This window comes from Peromyscus californicus, unplaced genomic scaffold (assembly GCF_007827085.1).
Source record: "Peromyscus californicus insignis strain IS unplaced genomic scaffold, ASM782708v3 Scaffold_21__1_contigs__length_65335640, whole genome shotgun sequence".
Taxonomy (NCBI): Eukaryota; Metazoa; Chordata; class Mammalia; order Rodentia; family Cricetidae; genus Peromyscus; species Peromyscus californicus.
Window position 1 is genome coordinate 39218110 of NW_026294514.1, and position 17615 is coordinate 39235724.

At 39.9% G+C, this 17615-nt stretch overlaps 1 protein-coding gene across 11 annotated transcripts in view; it reads right to left on the reverse strand.

Moving 5' to 3' along the window:
- The window catches only part of Dlgap1 (DLG associated protein 1), an 823903-nt gene that overhangs the window by 396050 nt on the left and 410238 nt on the right, over positions 1-17615 (reverse strand). For 10 of the 11 annotated variants that reach the window (XM_052750118.1, XM_052750116.1, XM_052750115.1 and 7 more), the window contains one exon: positions 9558-9650. The exons of the other annotated variant lie outside the window; for it this stretch is intronic. The gene's annotated coding sequence lies outside the window, so the exon portion shown is untranslated. The remainder of the gene's footprint in view (positions 1-9557; positions 9651-17615) is intronic. 11 annotated transcript variants of the gene reach the window in all.

Below are 17615 nucleotides of genomic sequence, written 5' to 3' on the forward strand. Positions count from 1 at the left end.
AGCTTCCTCCTGCCCTGTGATGGCACTCCAGCCTTCCCTATTACTTTCTTTCCAGCCTGTCCACTATTGTGAAAACAGCCCCTGGTTTAAATTCATTGCAGCTTTCTTGCCACAGAATTCTGGCTGATATAGTGGAACCAACATTATCTCAAACCTGATCGAAACTCCAAGGAATTGAGATTGTGAGTTGCACAAACATGGATCCAAATTACCTCTCTGTATAGGAGAGCAAACCACTTATTATTTATGAAATACTAAGAGAATAGCTATAGAAATTCCAGGTACAAAAGGACCAAAGAAATGAATCAGAATCAGTAGGATTAATGGTACTAATCACATATTTTCATAATCACCCCACCGCCTGCTGCTAATGACACATTCCGAACAGACTTCAAGAAGTAAATCACGAGCACCGTGTGGAATGAGGAATTAGAATTTAAGTAGGTCAAAGCTGAGTTCATAACACACCTCATGCAGTAATCACAGAGTCTACTTTTTAAAAAGAAAAAAAATGATGTGTTGTTTGTACATTAGAAGATTCACTGCATATTAAGAAGGCTCTCGAACACAGTTGGATGAGTTGAGCGTACAAATGCTGACCTTATCACCATTTATAAAGTACCTATGGTCTCTGCCCAACACTACACAATCTACCAAAAAATCACTGTTGACAGAATATTATGCTTTTAAAATGAACTAAAAAAATTAGAGGAGAATGGTGGTACACTTTCACCAGCATTAGGAAGCTGAAGCAGGAGGATGGACAAACTGGAGGCCAGCCTGGGTTCCACTGTAAGATACTGTCTCAAAATCAAAACAATAGTAAAAACAGACAAAAACCCACAACAAATAAACAAACACAAATGGGCAAATTATAATTTTAGAAAATGTAAATGAGATTTTATAGCTTTTGATTTTTAGTTTTGACATTTTAGTTTTAGTTCCTTTTTATTTATTTATTTTTTTTTGTAGGTAGTGGGCTAGCATCCAAACTGATTATTTAGTATATTTTTTTGAATTGGAATTAAACTGAGTTGAGTAGAATTAAGAATGGAGAGAAAGAAAGCTGAAGGCTGAGAATAGAAACTATTCTCAAATACTATCAACAGTGACAGAGCCGTCAAGGTGCATGGAAGAGAGGGTGAAAAAAACCGGCGAATATAAGAGAAAAATGAGGTAGCAACTAGATGCTATTTCTGCACAGACAAGAAATTGCTACTTAAAAAAACAAACAAACCAAACCAAAACAACAACAACAAAACAAAACAAAAACAGCAACAACAAAAACACCCCCCCCACACACAAAACAAAAAACACCCCCCCCCCCGAAAAAAACAAAAAAACCCCAAAACCCCATGTGTTCCTTTTCTCTTTTTGGGGAACAGAAAGAATAGTTAGAAAGGCATTTCCAGAAAACGATTGTGGATGAGTTCAGAATTTGAGCCAAGTGTCCTTTCATCAGGTGATGGATATCACAAACTGCCCATGTAACTTCAGAAATCAGCTTTGGAAATGTTGCTACCACACCCCTTTGGTGTAATTTTCCAATCCCTGGAGAGCGTAGGGCTAACACCACTGCCCCCTAGTGTTCGCTCATGTTGTTGCAATGTGAGTAAAGCTTTAAACTTACTTCCAACACAAAAGTTATCAATGCACCTAGCATTTGACATGACATAGTGAAGTCAAGTCTGCATGATCTTAATTATACGATTTTATAGTGTAAGGTTTCTGCTGAGGCAGGAAGACTTCTGTGTGTCACAGGCCAGCCTAGACTATATAGAAAGAGACACTGCCCCAAGAAACCAAAAATACAATACAATGAAATAAAGTAAAATAAAATACACTTCAGGGCTTCCTAAAGTGTAGATTTTTCTTGTCTAATAGCTTAGACTTTGCTTCTGGGTGTTATTAATCAAGTCCCTCTGTCTAATACTTTTCCTGCAAGTTGTGGTTAGAACAGACCGGGGCTATCCAACAGGAATACAATATGAAACACAAATGTAACTTAAAAATTGTAATGAGTACTTTAAAATTAGCCTTCATAATATACTTATTTTCCTAGTATATACTATTATATGAGTAATTAGATGCTATTGAAAGACATCCTTTTTTTCCCCTGTTATATAGTACTTTACATCGCAACTTGGCCTGCCATTAGATCTACTGTGGGCAGACATCTGTGTCTGGTATTGATTGAATAGTCCAGACCTAGAGATGTAGATTCATTTTTTTTTTGGCAAACATACCCATCACTAGTGCTGTATTCTGTTTTGAAGTGGATATCTTCATAGCCTTTTTGTGACATTGGCGGTCATTGACTGTAAGTGTCTACATCCAACATATTGTTAAAGGTCTCAAAATGGTGGTATAACTATAACACAGTGTCTTCATTTGTTGGATGGAATACTTTCACAAAGAGAAACATCACATGAGATTCCTTGGTTACTTGAGGTAGTTTGTATGAAGGCAGATTCAGTGTTTGATTTCCTTCATTTGCTTGATTTGAAAAGAACTTTTATTTCCTGCTAACTTTTCCAAGCACAGTAACAGTATTTTACTTTTACAGTATTATTAGAGATTAATAAATTTTAAGACATTTGTTGGGCTTTGATCTATTACAGTTGTGCTATTTGTTATTTTAAAAATTTCCCATCTCTTGCCCCTGAGAGTTCAGTACCAGGTAGCCTATGCTAGCTACCCCAGACTCCTGTTCCTTTCCACAGACCTGCAGTCCATCACTCTTCAAGGAATATTTGTCAAGCCTGATAGGGAAGGCACTGGGCAGAGATAAAGGTCTCATGGTGAGAATTAAATCACCTTCTAAATCTTTTTGAGAACCAAAAAATAGGAAACACTTATTGAATAAAACAACCTTCATGAATTCATGATACTTCTTGTTCAAACAATTTTTTAAACTGTATGCTCTTTTCTTTTATCAAATTTCAGTTTTCCAATGAAGACTATTTACTCACTTCGTTTATCCGTTATACACACACACACACACACACACACACACACACACACACACACACACACACACCGTGAGACTAAATCCGGAGACACCCCAAGGGGCATGATGATCACAACAGTAAGCTCACAATTCCTTGCAGTTGTGTTTGACTTAAGGATAACGTTCAGCTCAGGATATGCATGACACCTGTGATGTGAAGGCTCCTGTCTTCCTCCTTTTAGTCTCCTGTGCCACCTACTGGAAGACAGGCACAGTTGTCTCGCTTTACTGTTGATGTTTACAGACTGCTTGGAATTTATTTTTGCTTCACGATGATGTGAAGTTTTATGCGGCTCTAAAGTCAAATTTACAAGATGAATCTTGTGCTCATCTCTCTCTCCTTTATTCTGGCTCCTTCCTCTGCCTGGGGGCACAGTTTTATTTTTAAAGGCTGTGACATCCTTCCATTAATATATTAATTTACTGCTATATAACATTAGTTTCTATCTGTGCGCTTTACTTGCATTCATGAGATAAACAACAGCATATTTTACAGACCCTTGTCTGCCTAGAAAAGTTAGTATATATTATTATTTCAGGCAGAGAAAAGTTTACCGCCTGTATGGTAACTTGACATGGTAGATTTGACTTCGCATTAGGCATTCTGAAAATTAATTTTTGAAAACAGGTGGACTAAAGGGAATTTAACGTTGGAGTCATACGCTGCAATTTTAAACATATGCCTGTTACACGCTTCTGTACAGACAGGATGGCTGTCCACACAGACCTACAGCTGCTCTGTTTCTGTACCCACCACTGTCCTTCCATGGCGTGAGAGATGCTGAGCTACAGAGCGCTCTGAGATCTACAGCTCCCCTTTCTCCTTTTGTTGGGATGTGTTTACTAACACAGGAGTCTCCCTGTATCTATGATTCCTTTTCTGTTAATTCATTACCCACAGTCAAACATGGGCCATAAACATTAAATGGAAAATTCTCAAAATAAACTTCCTAGGTTTAAAATTAGGTATTATTCTACGTGCTATAATTAAAAATAACCCCTTGTGTTGTCTGGCTCCATCCTGTCAGTGACATGAGTCATCCTTTACTATAGGTTATAGGTTATTTATACTGTACATGCTACTTGCCTCATCGCAGCGGAGAAAGGGGAGAGATAAATAAATATGGATTCATTGTTGCATTCTGCTCCATCATTAACCTTTTACTATGTTTAGCTCATGGGCTTAACTTTTTTTATTGTTTCCTTTTAAATTTTTTTATTTATTCATTTTTATTGAAAATAGATTATTCTGTCATACAATAATACATCCTGAGCACAGTTCCCCTCCCTCTACTCTTTCCAGCTACCCTCCCTCTAACCTCACCTCTCCCCCAGTTCCACTGCCCCTCTGTTTCCTCTTTAGAAAGAGCAGGCCTCCAAGAGAAGACAGTCAAACGGGACAAAGCAAGATACAAGGCAAAAGCCCGCACTGAGGCTGGACAAGGCAACCCAAAAGAAAAGAGTCCCAAGAGCAGGCAAAAGAGTCAGAGATACACCCACTCCCACAGTTAGGAGTTCCACAGAAACACTCAGCTAACAGCCATAACATATAGGCAGAAGGACCTTGCTGCTTCAGCTCTGTGAGCTCAGGTGAGCTCTGCTTAGTTAATTTGATGGGCCAATTCCTCCTGGTGTCCTCCATCTCTTTTGACCACAGCAATCTTTCCTCCCCCTCTTCTGTGGGATTCCCAATCTCCTAGGGGAGGGACCCGAAGGAGACCTCCAGTTTAGACTCTGTCTGCATAATGTTTGCCTGTGGGTCTCTGCACAGGATCCCATCTGCTGCCAGAGGAAGCCTCTCTGATAACGACTGGACAAGGTACTAATGCTAGGTTTCTGGGCAACTTTATCATTGGTATGCATATAGGAAGACAGCAAGGTACATCAAGACTTTGGTGCTGCTCATGGATTGAGCAGGGGCTAAAGGAAACTCCTCCCTGGCCTTATTTTCAGATGTGTCCTGGCTCCCTTTTTCTTCTTCCACATCTACCTAGCTTCTTTATCTCTCTGCTCCTAAACCATTTTCCTGTAATATAAAAAGAATAAGCCATGTAAGGATAGGAAATACCATAACACAGGATGTTTGGACCCTATATAGTGCTTTATGAACTTAAAAATTTTTAAATGCTAATGAGAAAAAAACAGCAGCTACTGAGAGACATTGGATTATGGGGAAAAAAACCTGCTGAATAAAACCATCCTATGTATTTTAAGGATGTCTTAACTTCAGAATGGAAGTCAGGAAATGTGTTGTGTTGGGTGAGAGGTTATGCTTTAGTTTCTATAGGAAATGAAAAGCCATGGATTTCTTCAAAATAAGTAAGGATCAGATTTTACCAGGGGAGACCTCCTGAAAATCTTGGCTATAGACCTGAAGGAAGAAATCAAGAAAAAGTACAGGACAGGTGACATATGCTGGGAACAGCTCTGAGTTGGATGAGACATGATAAGTCTTGCTGGCTACAGAGTCCTCATGACCATTTGGTTATGCAGTCCAAACAGACTGATAAAGTTGACAGATGCTGTTTGCCTGCTTAAAAATAGAGCAGAGAATCATCTTTAGCTGACTTGTGCACACTGTACATTCCATCCTTGGGTTAATGCAGATACTTATGTTACCTTTAAAAATTTGTGTGTTTTCAGAACAAAAGGACCAGACACCAATGAGGACAAGACAAGTAGCCCAGGTGATCCAACCTCACAGAATACCTTTGTTGCATTTTCTTGGAAATCTGCATCTAGGAAAACGTCAAAATGGCTAGCTAAGATGATCCAGCCTCACACAGACTACTCCAGCCAGGACTTCAGTTAAGCCCTGCACTTTCCCAGCACACAGAGACTAGACAACAAATGATACAGTTAGCTTTCCCAGGGCTTGACCATTATCCTAATTTTCTCAGGATCTCCTAAAGATGCCATCACCCCCAGAAAGCATTTTAAGGCACTATGCCCTCATTCCCAAGTGGTGGGGTGGGTGGCTTTTGGTTGTTTAGTGGGTTATGGATGTTTGTCATTGTTGAGGGGGGTTGGTTGCAAGTTGTTACTGGTCATAGTCAGGGAAAAAAAACTAAAGAGATCAGATTTGGGGATCTCTTTCTTTCTTTTTCTTTGCTCAGTCTTTTTCTCCTATCTAATTTTGGAGAAAGAGGGGGGGATGTGAGATGAAAAGAAAAAAGAGGGATATAAGAATGAGAGGGTAGAAAGGTAGATTATTGAATCTACTTTTAAACTAAAAAGAACTATGAGTCTGTAGTTGGAAGTTCTCTCTGGGTCCTGCTAAGCCCCCCGCAGTCCTGTGGTCTGCTTATAAAATAATGACTCAGAAGCTTATATTAATTAAAACTGAGGCCTTTAGCTCTGGCTTCCTACTGACTAGCTCTTACACTTAAACTTAGCCCACTTTTGTTAATTTATATGTCGCCACGTTTTCCATGGCTTTACCTGTGTGCCATTACATGCGGCTTCCCAGATGGTGGATGGCATCTCCTAACTCTTTCACTTCCCAGAATTCTCCTTGTCTACTTATCCCACCTATACTTCCTGCCTGGCTACTGGCCAATAAGCATTTTATTAAACCAGGGTACAAAAGCATTATCCCACAGCACGAGTCTCAAATATTTTACATTGGTATAGATTTTTGTATATTGATACAAATTTAAGGTTATTTTTGTTACAACATACTGTATATATGTTTCTACTCTTGTTTAAGGTATTGTACCTATGCAACTCATTTAAAAATATAAAGTTCTGGTCCTTGAAAGCTACAATTACAAACTGTTTAGGAAAATTAAGAAACGCAAGTTAGTAGTTACTCACCTACAATAATTAAACTTGTAGTAAGGGTTTAGATGTAGACAGAAACAAGCTTTATTTAGCCTCAAGTTATGTTTTCAAGGTTAAACAGAGATATATTTTTGATAGCTAGGTGGTCTTCAAACACTTCAGAGATCTACAGAATATGGCACTTAAGATGTTTTAATAACGTAAGGCTTTTCCTGACAGTGAGAAATGTCTGCTCCTGCCAGCACTGATCTACTTCAAAGAATATGATGGGCATTGAAGGACCTCTATATGGAGTTTGCTTCAAATGTGGCAAAGCTAGCCACTGGGCAAGAAACTTCCCTTCCCTCGACTATTGATGGTATGTTGTCCAAGTTGGACAAGCAGGACACAAAGGAAGTTGACTGCTAAACTTTGCCAAGACAAGGTAGGCCAGTCCTTCAAAATTCCTGCCTCATAGAAAAGTCTGTCAGATATTCTAAGCCTGCAGGCCAAAGATGGATGCTCCAATGTTGCAGAGAAACCTTGGGTGACTGGCCAGGCAGCTAGATGTCTTTATCATTTACATAGTTTTGGAAGTTGCTTGCTCTGCACTTCCTGTTTATTCAGGTAATATTTTATCCTTCTTAGGTCTCTGATGGGGTTGAAGATAGTTATAATCTTACAGTTTTTCTTGTTACCAAATTCAGAAATGAAACTCACAAAAAAGATATAAAGTTTATAAAGGTTGAGAGACATAAAAGCTTAAGTTGTTTATCTAAGAAAATGTTTTAAGGTCCAAAAAGATATTTTTAGGTTGGTAATACAAGTTATGATAGAAAGTGATTTAGGTACAAAGCTTTGGACTCACCAAGATAGGACAGATAATAGAGTACTTTCTTCAAAGTTGCTAAATACAAATGGACTAGACACTGTGAATGTAATTCTTACCTGATAATTGTTCTTATTGTACATAGTTTATTGATGTTAGAGAAAGAGCCCCAGTTTCTAGAATAAAAAGCCTCAAAGTTTTGGTAATGTGGTTCAAATGTTATCAAAAATCAAAGAACAGATGGTCTAAAATAGAACATTAAAGATAATTTCTGAGGAGTCCACAGAAACTCCAGTGTGCAGGTCATATTAGTAACATAATGCCGTATCATAAATAATTTACATATAGGCATATAACAACTAAGTAGACATTCCCTATCTAAGTTTGTTACCACATCGATACCAGAACAATAGATAATTTTACATTTATGAGCTTTCTGTATTTTCTGTGTTTCAGATACTATTTCTTCTATAACTGAAGAAGGAACACAGTAATTGAAGTCACCAAATTCAGTCCATTGTTATGGTATTAATATTTTAAAATATATTGTTAACATACTGTTGAATATTATGATATAAATTTTCTGCTTATGCCTCTTAAATATGGCAGGACACATGATGGTGAAGCGCAGCTATGGAGACAGCAGGACATCCCCAACCCTCCTCCCCACTTCTCCCCTCCCCAGTGGTCACTTCTTATTTACTTACTGTACCTAGTCTTTTTCTCATAGATGTTAATGTTATCTAGTCCTTGTACCAGTTAAGGCTGGCAAACAAAAGGAAAAACAAAAATAAAAAGGTCTTCAAGAGTTGGAAAAGATGTCAGTCGGAAGAGAATAGTTCTTGTTTAATTTCTGCCACACTATATAATAAGCAAGCTGTTCATGCTTTTGGCTCTCTTCCCAATGCGATTAAATCAACCTGAGACAATTCCCATGTGCCCTGTACATGACTGACAAGTACTTTACCACTGAGCTCCATCCCCAAACCTGAAGCACATCTTTAACATAATTCTGTTAGATCGGAGACTGGAGAAATGGGACAGTTTTGATTCTGGAAAAGTTACTGTGCATTTACTATCCCTTTAGGCCTCTCTGTTGTGGCTGCAAGAAAAGTCAGTTTGGGTCCATGATTACTTTTAGATGGAAGGAAGCATGCTGGTGTGTGTGTGTGTGTGTGTGTGTGTGTGTGTGTGTGTGTGTTTATATGTGGTGAGTGTAAGTGTGGTATGTGTGTATGTGTGGTGTGTATGTGGTGTGTGTGTGTGTGTGTGTGTGTGTGTGTGTGTGTGTGTGTGTGTGTATGTGGTGTATATGTCTGTGTGTGGGGTATGTGTGGTGAGTGTGTGTATGTGTGGTATGTGTATATGAGTGGTGTATGTGTATGTGTGGTGTGTGTATATGTGTGGTGTATGTGTATGTGTGGTGTGTGTATGTGTGGTGTGTGTATATGTGTATGTGCTGCGTGTGTATGTATGATATGTATGTATGTGTGATTTGTGTATGTATGGTATGTGTGGTATGTGCATATGTGTGGTGTGTGTGTATGTGGTGTGTGTGTATATGTGTATGTGCTGCGTGTGTATGTATGATATGTATGTATGTGTGATTTGTGTATGTATGGTATGTGTGGTATGTGCATATGTGTGGTGTGTGTGTATGTGGTGTGTGTGTATATGTGGTGTGTATATCTGTATGTGGAATATGTGTAGTGAGTGTATGTATGTATGGTATGTGTATATGTGTGGTATGTATGTGGTGCATGTGTGTGTGTGTGTGTGTGTGTGTGTGTGTGTGTGTGTGTGTGTGTGTGTGTGTTGGGTAAGAGGTGGAGTAGGAGCTGGCAGCTAACTGAATTCTGGGAGTACCTCTTCCTACCCTGTTGCTTTTCTATTTTAGTTGAGGATGGCTGGCCGCACAGGCCCATTCTTCCCACACTGTTACCCACTTGAACTTACTGTTCTTAGCGTCTTTGTCATTCAACAGGAGTTCTCTGAAGCCGACACAGGGGCCTTCAAGTGACATTCAGTGGTTCCCAGAGCAGATGTAACCTGTCAGAAGCACAGTTCATACTTCAGTCTGCTTGTCACATGCAAATACAACACGAAGGGTTGACAAAGTTTCAAGGATTGAGGTGGAGGAGCCCCACAAGCCATCTCTACACACTTCCCTTGCACACTTTGATCCATTTTTATCACGCCTTTTTACCCAGTAAGTCTGAAAGTGAACTCACCACCCCCCTCAAAACTTTCATCCTTTTAAATTTGCTTATTTTGCTTTGGTGGGCTCTTGCTTGTGTCCTGTCTTCTTCCTGTCCCACCTTCTAGGCACACATCTATCTTTGTAGCCATCCCTATGAATCCCTCTCGCAGGGAGCCCCTCCTCCTGCCAGGTCCACAGCCAACAAGTGCTCAGCTCCTTCCTGCGGTCTGAAGTTCACTCTGCAGTTCATCTGAGCACTGTCTATCCCACACTACAACTTCCCCATCCTTGGACCGCATCAAGATCCATTAGGAATTTGGGGGACGGTCTATTTATTTCTGACATAGATGCTTAGGAACCTGCCTGTGGAACATTCCCATGGGTTTTTGATGTGCAGCCAGGCTGCAAAAATCATTTCCCTCTCTTCACTTTTCCTAGCTGTAGTCAATAGTCAGAATGTCACACTCTTCCGAACTGTTGCCTCCACTTAGCCTGCCACAGTCTCTCCCCTAAGGGGAGTTTAAAATCTTGACGTAATCCCTAAGGGCTAATGCCATGGCTCATTCCCCTTTGCTTTTCCCAAGGATCAAGATCTGCATATTGAAAGAACAGCCTACCTTTAGCAATGACTTCCCCTCAACCCTTAGTCTCAGGGCTTCAAGCAGCCTCGGTCTTAGGTAAACAATGGATGAGGAGAATCGCAGAATTCAGCTATGGCCTCCTTTGTTATTTTATTTCTGGTCACACTTATCTTTGCATATTCTTTGTAAATGATTCTCTGCACATTCACTGAGACTAGAGAGTACAGCGAGTCTGCTTTCTTTCCCAGCATATCAGCCTATGTGCTATGTATAATAGATCTTCAACATGCTCTTATTGAGTATGCCACCTTCCTCCGTCTACAAAGTCGGGAATGGTGGTTGAATCTCATATTGCAATCTTATTTTTCTTCTTCTTTCATCTCTTCTTCCTCCCCAGCCATGAAAGTATCTCTAAATTTAAGGATTCATGTGGCTAGACTGAATCCATTGAGATGATATAAAACGACCTTCTCATTTTCAAGTCACCAGGCTAGACAATAAATCCTGTCACCCACCTCACTGTTCCTTTGTTGTTATGTGACGTTACATATTATAACTCTGGAAGGAATCATTCTTAATTTCCATTTTTATAGAGGAAGAGACTGAGGCACAAAAAATTTAATTAATTTGTTTCTAATTCAGAGCTAGAGAACGTCAGAGTTAGCAACTAGCCTAGTAGCTGGACCCAGGACCCACGCAATTATTTATTTATTGTATTTATTTATTTATTTGTGTGTGTGTGTGTGTGTGTGTGTGTGTGTGTGTGTGTGTGTGTGTGTACACCAGAACACATATGCAGAGGTCAGAACATAGCTTTTGGAGTTGGTTCTCTATTTCTACCCTGGGGTACCAGGGATTGAATTGAGGTCATTAGGCTTGATAGCAACTGTCCTTACTGATTGGTCCATCTCACCAGCTTAACTCCTACTCATATGTAGACTTTCTTCTGAAAGGGTTTGCTGAGTCTCTCTCCAGATTTTTTTTTCTTGAAATCAGAATCCTCCTGGAAATGTCTCTTTAACCGGCTCACACTGTATTGATAATGCTGAAGCACTTTACAGTGAATAAAGTATATCTGCCAATGCCATTTAGTCCATTCTCCAAGTAGGAGGCCATCTTGTTGTGATTAGTTCTACTTCACAGATTAAAAAAACAAAAAACAAAAAACAAACAGTAACCAAACATTGAGAAACTGAAGTGGCTCCTTCAAGAAACATTGTTAATAAGGAGCACAAGTTAGGGTATTTGTCACAGAAAGGAGTTGCTGGGACTCAGACTTGTATAATAGTAGAGTTGACATAGTTTTAGGCTGTGAGTGCCAGAGGTTCCTGCCAGTGACTTGAAAGGTCTGGGCTTGGGGAACAGCTCTTGTTCTTTTGCACAGATCTCTTTTCTTATCACTCTTTTCCTTCCACAGTCAGAGCCAGGGTTTCTACAATAACTGCATCACAACAGGAACCCATGGAAAAGCCTGCAGTGACATCTGATGACCACAGATGGATAAAAGTTCTAATCCATACTCAAGGCACTTTAAAATATGGTTCTAGTACAGAAAAGGGGCAGAAGTCGGGGAGAATCAGAACAACAGAGTCTTCAGGGCATGACAGAACTGCTCTACTCATGAACTGACCTGCACAAGACCAAGTCAGTCATCATTCCAGCGTGAAGAGGGAAAAGTACAAGAACCTCCTACCTCTGGAACTGAGGCACTATGGACAATTAATGGTTTCTGGGGGCAGAGAGAGTCAGTCAGTTTTCTTTAAGGGTATGGTCCCTGGTAGGATTAACCGTGCTTCTGTGTGGTTGGCATGATACCCCAAAAGTATTGGGCAGCACAAAATGGATTCAATAGTTTTTGTTTGTTTGTTTAATAAGAAGACATGAAGCCAGGCGGTGGTGGCATACACCTTTAATCTCAGCACTCAGGAGGCAGAGATAGGCAGATCTCTGTGAGTTCGAGGCCAGCCTGGTCTACAGAGCAAGATCCAGGAAAGGCGCAAAGCTACACAGAGAAACCCTGTCTTGAAAAAAAACCAAAAAAAAAAAAAAGTTACAATTATTAACACATATGAGTTGGCTGTATTAATAGAGTCTTGCTGTGACATTTGTTGGAGTATGAACAAATATGCAGCAATTTTAGTAACAGATACGAATCTATGGTAGAGAACACGGTTTGAAGACAGAGTAAACTTTAAAGGAGTCCGTGGGCTCCAGAATTTATACTCCTTTATTTGCTTTATTATTTCCTTTAAAAAACTATTTTATTTTTAACCTTGCATGCATGCACACATAGGAGAGGCACACAAGTGCCTGTGCAGGCCAGAAGGTGTTGGATCTCATGGAGCAAGAGTTACTGGTGGTCGTGAGCTGCCTGATGTAGGTGCTGGGAACGGAACTCAGGTCCTCCTCAAATGCAATACATGCTCCTAACTGCTGAGTCATCTCTCTAGTCCTGTTTATTACTTTTTAAAACCCCCCTTTCTTTACTATGAAGTATAAGAATAAAATGTTTTCTCAAAAGAAAAACTATTGTTTATATATTGCTTTGCTATTGAGCCAGTATGTGGTAACTTGTCTTAAGAATTTAGATATAGTCAGCCCTGTGTCTATGGGTGCCACATCCTCAGACGCAATGTCCAAAATCACACATGATCTGAGGATGCAGAGTTTCTTTATTCTTGTCTTTAATACAGAAACAATGCTGAGTTGCAGATATTTATAATATTTATGTTATATTAGACATTATAAGTCACCTAAGAGATGATATGAATATAAGAGAATGTATGTATGTAAGCCAGATGTAAACACTCCATCATAAAACAAGGGAATGTCCTCCATCATCATTCACACTCCCTCCTTCCTGTTCCCAGGGAGACACTGCTCACACCAACTAGTGTCACATTCATTTGGTTCCTTGATGAGAACAGAGATTTGGGGTTTGTGCTGCTGCTGCGGAGGTTGCTGTGGATGCTTACCTCAGGGGGTTTCGAGAGGTAAAGGTTCCTACCTACACATGCCTGGTGTGTAGAAGGAAAGCTTACACAACTACTGTATGAATTACTTGGATCCCAGTCAGCATTCACACAGGAGCTCATGTCAAACAAATCAGCCCTTCCCTCACACCATTGTAAACCTGTTTTCCACTGTTTTGTGGGTTACAGTGGCTTCTTCTCTGCTCTTGCTTCAGCCCTTGCCAAGCTAAGAATTCAAACTGGTAAGGCATAGTTTACTTGCTTACTAGTCACATCAAATGTTTTCTAAATATGAAATCAGTCACTAACAAGTCCTACGGAATGGTTTCCTCTCACCAGACCTCAAACCGTTAGGGGTTGCTATAGCAACAACACAATTACTATGCCCAACTCTTGTGTAAAATATACACCAACTTGTCATCTACAAAATCACACACCTATTTCTATTTCCCAATGAAATTTAAACAAAAGGACTTATCTCCACAGAATCCTAATTTAATTTTTGTCGCTCTGATAAAATATCTGACAAAAAGCAACTTAGGAGAGAAAGGGTCGGGCCAGCTCCCAACTGCAGTTTACAGTCCATCACTGAGGGGCGGGGCGGTCAAAGCAGGAACTCAAGCAGCTAGTCACATCACATCCACAGACCAGGGCAGAGAGAAATGAACGCACTGCATGCAGTTCTAATTGTTCTCTTGCTTGCTTCCTCACAACTAGCCATCTCCACCCTGACACTGTTAAGGGTCCCCTGCTTAGTGAACGGTGATGCCCAAAATGGGCTGAGTTTTCCTTTATCAGTTAACAACCTAGACAGTCTGCCATAGGCATGTCTACAGGCTAATCTTATCCTGATTACAGAAAAAGGAGGTGGAAAGAGTGTAAGAGCCAGAGGGGATGGAGGACACCAGGAGAACAAGGCCCTCTAAGTCAGCTGAGCAAAAATCACATGAACTCACACAGACAGAAGCAGCAAGCACAGGGCTGACATGGGTCTGCAGCCAGTCCTTTGTGTATACATTATAGCTTGCAGTTTAGTGTTTTTAATGGGACTCTTGAGTGTGTGAACGAGTGGGTCTCTGATTCTTGTGCCCTCTGTTGGGTCCAGTTTTACTTTTGTTAGTCTGCCTTGTCCAACTTTGATATGATGGTTTTCGTTCTATCTTATTATATTTTATTTTGTTAACAAAGAGAAGATAAATGTCAGTACACCATGGACCAAGAAAAATTTTAGCTGAGGGAAAGTGAAAGTATTTTCATACAACCAGACATTAAAAGAATCTGCCAGAAGCAGAAAGCAATTCAGTGAATTTCTTAAGTGGAAGGAAGTTGACACCGGATCAAACAAAGACCAGATATCTAGGAGATGAGACACAGCAATGGCAAACATGAAAACACACCATGGTGTGTGTGTGTGTGTGTGTGTGTGTGTGTGTGTGTGTGTGTGTGTGTGTGTGTGTGTTTTGTGTATGTGTGTGTATGTGTGTGTGTGTGTTTGTGTATGTGTGTGTATGTGTGTGTGTGTGTTTGTGTATGTGTGTGTATGTGTGTGTGTGTGTGTGTGTGTGTGTGTGAGAGAGAGAGAGAGAGAGAGAGAGAGAGAGAGAGAGAGAGAGAGAGAAAGAGAGAGGGAGAGAGAGATTGAACTTCTCAAAAGAATAACAAATGGTCATAAAAGTTATGACATGGAAAAGAACTTCTTGTCAAACCCTGGCATCAAAAAAATCTTTGCTTCACTAAAGAGTGTTATATGTTAACGGTAAAATATGAATGTCAGCGTATACAGGTTTCCTTTGACTTTCAGGAAAACTAACTTAGTAACTATAGTCACTGACACATAATTTATTATATAGTGACACTAATTTTTAATATCTTCTATCTATCTATCTATCTATCTATCTATCTATCTATCTATCTATCTATCTATCTATCTGTCACCTCATTGAGGCAGGAATCCCCATCAGCCATTTAAAATCTTTGGTAGAAAAAAAGTGGAATATATAAAAATAAACAAATATTTTTGAAATATTTGTCAATATTTGAAGTCTCCCATGGCAAAACAAAAGATACTTTGATTTCAGAAAACATTAATCAATTTTATAACAGGATGATTGAAGAGTAACAAATTTTCCCACTGTTGGCAGGTTTAAGTGTCCTAGTAATTAAAGTAGTGACTGAATGGTCTCATCTCCTGGAGTGTCCAGAACACCTTGCCAAGTATGACTGAACCAAGTTTTTTCTCCAAAGTCAGATACTTAGCTTTTAATTTCTATACAGTTAAATAACTACAGAAAGAACATGGCACTTAAAGAACATAACAATCAGTATAAATTCACATTGGTTTTCAGAATTCCTTCACTTTTAATAGACATAAATGATTAGCTCAAATAATTTCCCCAAATAAGTCCCACGGCCCAGTTAAGATGACTGCCAGCGACATGTGGCCCCTCCCACCCCCCCCTTCACTGTCAACCTCTCCTCACCCTCATGAAATTTTTTTTAGTCTGTTTAAGCCAAAAATTGTATTTCAGTGGTTGAAATAAAAACAACCACATACTCTAAGCAAAAATGTAAGTCAGTCACATGGTCTTGAGAATGAGATAGAATATTCAAAAGCATTTCCAGGCAGAAATCCAGAAATCTGTTTCACATCATCTCTGTTTCCTTCCCTCAGCCCCAACCCTTCTCCCACGAGGTAGTATGGATGAGACAGTGAGCCACAGCCAGGAGTTAAGGCAAGGACAGGGTCTGTTTTGTTCCCTGGTCCATGCCAAGTGTGTTGAACACGCTTTTGCATGGATAAGGTGCTCAACTAATATTTGATAGTGGATGCCGAGAAAGAAAGTAGTATGGTCTAGGACTCAATACACTTATTTTTTCCTGGAGTGTGGGGATAAAAATGATTACTTTTTATAAGAAGTGGAAGGGAGTCCTTAGTTTTCCATCACAGGAAAGGTGCTAGATCTTTCTTCCTTTTCTTCAAGAAAATTCCAACAAAATAAAAACCACAAATCTAAAGGCACACAGCCCTGGGGACACATTGCTCTGGCAGCTGTGGGCACACTGCTTTGAAAGCCAAGGGTAAATGTAGCTGATACCGGAAGGAGAGTCATTCTGATGTCACCTCTGTCTCCTGCCAGGTCCTTCTGGGGTTGGGCCTGGGCTCTCTCCTCTCCCTGCAGTCTAAGTGGAAGAAGGTATATTCCATTTGTGTTCTAGACACAAGGAGTGGCGGAGCAATGGGTTTCCAGTGATCAGTGTTTGCTCTGTGAATAGGTGAGACAATCAGTGAAGGTTACTTTAATGTGTGATGTGAGAAAGTCAGGAGGAATCCCATGGAAACACTGCTGGAGCAACTAAGGACTCAGTTTACTTTTCAAAAGAAACAATTATCATATATCGGTTAACAAATGAAAAAAAAAAACAGCCTAGGGTATTGATCTTATCATTTTGAGGCACTGTGACGTCACTCATAGAGAATCAACTCAGAAACCCAAGCTAATCGTAAGGGTTTTATTTGTAAATGCCAGATAGTTTGTTATTGCTTGAATTCCTGGTAACTGATAAGCACTGAATATTTCAGAGACCAAATTATATTGTTTTTATGGATACTTGCTGAGCTAATGGATGCAGTGATTGATTACAGGAACCCAGAAGACCACCTCTGACAGTTGATGCCCTGTGGCTTTCTTGAGTCTTGGGTTGCCATACTAGAGAGTTTTGCTTACGATATGAAGATTTGTGGAACATGCCTGTGGAAAAACAGTTGCTATATTGGGGGAAGAAGGATTCAGGAGAAGGAAATGTTGGTCTTTCCATCTGGATAATCCTTCAGGTTGATGGACACAGAGGCTGGCCCTCTGTATTCCTGTCAGTGACTAGTCATTCACTGTGGGTTGCTCTTCAGAGAAAGCATACCCTTATATGAAGTCACCACCATAAACAAATGGCTCACAGAGGGATACAGTTGACAGCTCCAGTCACAATGGCTAATGAAATGGGGACCTTGGTCATAATGGGGGTATTGGGTGGCCACTCAAACTGGCCAGGTTGAGCAATAACTACTCTGGAAAGAACATTTTTTTGTGTGTGTGTAACCTGCACTTAATGTAAAGGACATTCAATAAGTATTTGTTGAGCTAGTGAATAGTTATTATGAGGGAAGAATGATGAGTAACTGATATAAAGTTCATCAGAAGGGATTTTAAAAGAGGTCAACATCAAATGAGAGTAAGCCAAACTGGTCCACATCTCCAAGCTATGG